The sequence below is a fragment of the Bison bison genome, unplaced genomic scaffold (assembly GCF_000754665.1).
Source record: "Bison bison bison isolate TAMUID 2011002044 unplaced genomic scaffold, Bison_UMD1.0 scf7180017864243, whole genome shotgun sequence".
Lineage (NCBI taxonomy): Eukaryota > Metazoa > Chordata > Mammalia > Artiodactyla > Bovidae > Bison > Bison bison.
Window position 1 is genome coordinate 3442289 of NW_011494815.1, and position 6071 is coordinate 3448359.

At 41.3% G+C, this 6071-nt stretch overlaps 2 pseudogenes; one reads left to right on the forward strand and one right to left on the reverse strand.

Annotated features, from left to right (window-relative positions):
* LOC104993736 overlaps positions 1-6071 on the forward strand; it is a 17191-nt pseudogene that overhangs the window by 2317 nt on the left and 8803 nt on the right.
* On the reverse strand, positions 500-1211 carry LOC104993723 (annotated as a pseudogene).

Consider the following 6071-nt stretch of genomic DNA (forward strand, 5'->3'; position numbering starts at 1 on the left):
CCTTTTCCACAGCTAAGAATGGCAGCAGGATGCTATGTCACCGTATACAAAAACAAGACAACCTGAAGCTAAATGGATGCCCACTGCAGTGTCCACAGGTCTAGCCCCACAGTGCAGGCCCTGAGCTACTGCCCCTCCAGAAGGCATTGCCCCCACAGCCTCCATACCAAGCAAGGAGCATCAAGAGTGTGTCTCGGTTGCTTTGTTCTTTTTACAGACTATAGATATGTACTGTTGGGAACTCGGGATTTCTAGCCAATGACCATAGAATTAACACACCACCTTAGAAATTTTTTTTTTAATGCCAGAAACATCTTTAAATGCCTTGTCACACCAACAGCAATGTGCACAGAGTGAGGAGAACACAAGAGCCTTTTCACCTTAAAAATGTTTGGAAATATGCACAACTTTGAAACAGTTTCCAGGTGCTCTGGATACCCATGGCCACTTAATGTAAACCACTGATAATTGCTAGAGCACCTTGAGAGACTACAAATGATCATGATCCAACTGGGTAATTAAACATAATGAGGGCAACAGACACCTCTTGGATGAGAAGTGTGTCAATCAAGGCACTCCCTACTCTAAGGTATTCACAAGGAGACAGATCAACAGGTTTGTTTGTTTGTTTTAATTCACCCTCTCCCTCCTCCTCCTCTTCTTCATCTTCCTCTTCCACCTTTTTCCGGGCAACTTTAGCAGGACCCTTGGCACCATCAAACTTCCCTTTAGACTTAGAGTCAGTGACATCCTTCTCATACTTCAGCTTCCGCTGCCTTGCTGATGTATGGCTGCTTCTCACTGTCACTTTAAGTTATTCCACATCTCACCCAGCTTCTTTGCCACATCTCCAATAGAGAAGCCAGGGTTTGTAGACTTGATCTTGGGGTGGAATTCAGAGCAGAATAGGAAAAATCCAGACGGTGGTCTCTTGGGGGCATTAGGGTCCTTCTTCTTCCTGCCTCCCTTAGCTGATCCGTAATCCTTCATTTCCTGATCATAGCGCACTTTATCTGCCTTTGCCATTTCATCGAATTTCGACTTCTCTTTCCCTGACGTGGTCTTCCACCTCTCAGAGCATTTCTTGGAAAATTCAGCAAAATTGACAGGGACCTCTGGGTTTTTCTTCTTATGTTCCTCTCTGCATGTCTGCACAAAGAAGGCATGAGCAGACATCTTGCCTTTGGTTTCTTGGGATCACCTTTAGCCATCTTGACTGTATTATTTGCTAGTCTGGGCAGCTCCACAGCCTCGCGCTAGCTGCCTCCATGAGAGCCGCCTCTCCAGACATTTTAAATGCAGATAATCTGAAAACTTTTAGGAAATAGGATTTTTATCTGAAGAAATTGCCAAACATTCAAATGAGAAAAAGTCTTCATGGTGAGAGCCTGAAAGCCTTCTCTCAAAATAAGGATTTTCTCTTAATATTTCCCAGCATTGTAATGGAGTTTTTAGCCAGGGCGATTAGGCAAGAATAAGAAATAAAAGACATCCAGACTGGAAAGAAAGAAGTAAAACTATCAGATGGCTGGTCTTATATAAAGAAAATTTTAAGACATTCACAGACACACACTTTTAGACTAATAAATTCAGCAAGATTGTGGGATACAAGATCGATATACAAAATACTGTTCTGTTTCTGTATACTAGCAATGAAGAATCCAAAAATGAAATTCAGAAAACAATTCCATGTGCAGTTGTACTGAAAGAATAAACCATTTAGGAATAAATTCAAGACAGAAATTTAAGATCCACACACTGAAATTCTAAAACATCATTAAAAGAAATTAAGAGCTAAATAAATACAAAGAATCTCATGTTCATGAACTTAAAATAGCAATATTCTTCAAATTAATCTATAGATTCAACTCAATCCCTACCAAAATCTAGCTGGATTGTTTGTTTGTTTTTAAGAAACTATCTAATCCTTAAATTCATAGAGAAATGTAAGAGATCCAGAACAGACAAAACAATTTTGCAAAGGAAGAAAAATGTTAGAGGACTTATACTTCCTAATTTTAAAATTTATTACAAAGCTATACTAATCAAGACGACTTGGATCTAGTATAAGGGTAGACCTATTGGTCAATAGAATAGAATTGAGAGTTCAGATATAAACCCATATATTTATAACCAGTTGATTTTCCTCAGGACAGTTCAATGGGGAAAAAAATAGTTTTCTCAACAAATGGTCCTCGAACAAGATCTCCAAATGTAAGAGAATGAAGTTGGACCTCTCTCTCATACCACATACAAAAATTAACTCATAATGGACTAAATATCTAAATGTAAAAGCTAAAACAATAAAACAATTATAATAAAATATGGGTGTATATCTTCATGACCTTGTATTAGATAGTGATTGCTTAGAATGGCACCTAAAACACAAGCCACAAAAGAAAAATAACAAATTAGAATTCATCAAACTTAAAAATGTTTGCTTCTCAAAGGATAGTATCAAGAAACTAAAGAGATAAGCCACAGAATGGGAGAAAATATTTGCAAATCCTGTATCTGATAAAGGTCTAGTATCCAGAATTTTTAAAGAACTTTTAAAACTCAGCAATAAAAAGATAAATATCCCAAACAAAAAGTGGGTAAAGGAGTTGAAGAAATAAACTTTTCTCTAAAGAAGATATATAAATTGCCAATAAACACATGAATATTATTAATTATTAGGGAAATGCAAATCAAAACTACAGTGAAATACTACTTCATACTCACTCTGTGTGTGTGTGTGTGTGTGCGTGTGTATTTGAGCACTCACGTGCATTCAGTTGTGTCCTACTCTTTGTGGCCTGCTGGAATGTAGCCTGCCAGGCTCCTCTGGTCCATGGAATTTTCCAGGCAAGAATACTGAGTGTATTAGCTACTCAGTCGTGTCCAACTCTTTGCGATCCCATGGACTGTAGCCCACTAAACTCCTCTGTCCATTAAATGCTCAAGGCAAGAATACTGGAGTGGGTTGCCATTCCTTCCCCAGGGGATTTTCCCAACCCAGGGTTCAAACCTGGGTCTCCCACAATGCAGGCAAATTCTTTACCATCTGAGCCCCCAGAGTACTCCCAAAGTGAAGGTGTTAATGGCTCAAGCATGTTGACTCTCTGCAACCCCATGGATTGTAGCCTGCCAAGCCCCTCTGGTGAAGGCTATGGTTTTTCCAGTGGTCACGTATGGACTGTGAAGAGAGTTGGACTGTGAAGAAAGCTGAGCGCCGAAGAATTGATGCTTTTGAACTGTGGTGTTGGAGAAGACTCTTGAGAGTCCCTTGGACTGCAAGGAGATCCAACCAGTCCATTCTGAAGGAGATCAGCCCTGGGTGTTCTTTGGAAGGAATGATGCTGAGGCTGAAACTCCAGTAGTTTGGCCACCTCGTGCGAAGAGTTAACTCATTGGAGAAGACTGTGATGCTGGGAGGGACTGGGGGCAGGAGGAAAGGGGGACGACAGAGGATGAGATGGCTGGATGGCATCACCGACTCGATGGACATGAGTTTGAGTGAACTCCGGGAGACGGTGATGGACAGGGAGGCCTGGCGTGCTGCGATTCATGGGGTTGCAAAGAGTCGGACTGGACTGAGTGATTGAACTGAACTGAACTGAAGCCCCTCTGTCCAGGGATTTCCCAGGCAAGAATAGTGGAGTGTGTTGCCGTTCCCTTCTCCAGGGGATCTTCCCCACCCAGGGATTGAACTCAGGTCTTCTGCATTGCAGGCAGATTCTTTACCAACTGAGTCACCAGGGAAGCCCCCAAGAATACTGAAGTGGGTTGCTATTTCCTCCTCCAAGGGATCTTCTTGACACAGGAATCAAACCCACATCTCTTGCATCTCTTGCTTTGGTAGGCAGGTTCTTTACCAGCTGAGCCACTGGAGAAGCCCCTCATACCCACTGTGTTTTCTATTATGACCACTAGAATGGTCATAATAGAAAAGACAGACGATAACAACTGTTGTTGAGGGTGTAGAGAAATCATAAACTTATACATAGATAGTGGGAATGTAAAAGGATACAACTGCCTTAGAAAATAGTTTGGCAGTTTCTTAAATCATTATGCAAAGAGTTACCATATGACCATATACTCTACTCCTGGGTATACTACCTAGAGAAGTGAAAACATATGTTCAGATAAAAACTTTTACATGAATGTTCACTACAATGTTATTCATAATAGCCAAAAAGTAGAAACAACTCAAATGTCCATCAACTGATGAATGGATAAGCAAAATATGGTATATCTATACAATATGATATTGTTCAGCCTTAAAAAGGACTGAATTACTGACTCTTGTTAGAACGCAATGAACCTTGAACACTTATGCTACATGATAGAAACTAGACACCAAGTACAGCACATTATAGGATTCCATTTCTATGACATGTCCAAAATAGGCAAATCCGTAGAGATAGACTAGTGGTTGCCAGGGGCTAAAGCGAGAGATGAATGGAGAGTGATAGCCTAAAGGGTATAGGGGATGATGAAATGTTCTGGTGAGAGTTGTGCAGTCTGTGAGCCTGCTAAAATCTACTGAATTATACACTTTAAAAGGGTGAATGTTATGGTATGTAAATTATACTTCAATGAGAAAGAGCAGGTAGAACTTTCCAAAACAAATATTGAGTGGTTGCTTAATCCCTCAGAGAACATCAAGAATTCATTTAGATAATCTAGAAAAAAACATTTTACTCAACTATTAAATTATTTTAAACTTATAACTCTGAAACTTAGCTTATGTTGTATTTTGAACTACCTTCTTACAAAGTGATATGTTAATTACAGCTGGATTTATAGAGAAATGTCTGGAAAGTTGTTATCTGAAATATCAACAGTGGTTGCCTTTGTGAGATGGAATCTTGTGTAGTTTTAAATTTATTCTAACGCTTTTATGTATTACTTACATTATATGTATGCATATGTATCAACTTTATAATCACTAAAATCTATAAAGCTCTTTTTGTTTTGGCAAAGGAAAAAAACACTGGCTATGCTGATAAAATGTTGATAGATAATTTTAAAGATTCCTTCTACTCACATGAAGCCAATAGAATTTTGCTAGTTGATCCCAAGGCGGGAAAATGCCCAATTAGCCAAGTGATCACAATTCAAGAATTATTTTTTGGATAATGAACAAGGACCTGTGCTAAGCCATGCTGTGTGAGAGAGAAGGACATTTAGGGCATGGTTACTGCATCCAAGGGTCTTTTGATGCGATAAAGGACCTCAGATATGTAAATAAATGACTGAAAGGAGGCAGAACAGAAGTCTAGCAGAGAGGCGCCTGAGACACTGCAGAGTCCCCGAGGAAGCTGTGATAAGCTGTAGTTCACTACCTCCAGATTCAAAGACAGGACAGCTTTAGAGGTTCGTCTTGAAGGCGAAAGTTGGAGTTCAGTTCAGGGGCAGAAGGGGAGACAAAGCCAGAAGTGAGCATTTAAGAGCCTTACCCGCTTTTCCCAACCCCCGCCCCCCTCACCATCACCACAGCTCCTCCTTCCCGAATCCCTTCTACTTCTGGGCCCTCACGCAGTTGTTCACCTGGAATGCCTTCCCTCCCTCATTACCTCACTGCCTCCTGCTGTTCTGTAAGAATCTGGTATTCTCAGGCTCCTGTCACTCTTCCAAAAGAATTCTCCTTGACTGAGACAGGTTGAGTCCAAGGCCTCCCGCCTGTGCTCTGACAGCATTCTGAGTCTGTCTCTATCGCCGCACACTACACTCTGCATTGTAATGACCTGTTGAGTATTTGTTTCCTCCACCAGACTGTGAGCTCAGGTGACAGAGGGCTAGGAACCTGGCACAGAGCGCTGGTTGTTACTGAATGGAACACACACCGTGGCTAGTCCAGGAAATAGGAATGGTAGGCACCCCACTCCAGTACTCTTGCCTGGAAAATCCCATGGATGGAGGAGCCTGGAAGGCTGCAGTCCATGGGGTCGCTGAGGGTCGGACACGACTGAGCGACTTCACTTTCACTTTTCACTTTCATGCATTGGAGAAGGAAATGGCAACCCACTCCAGTGTTCTTGCCTGGAGAATCCCAGGGACAGGGGAACCTGGTGGGCTGCTGTCTA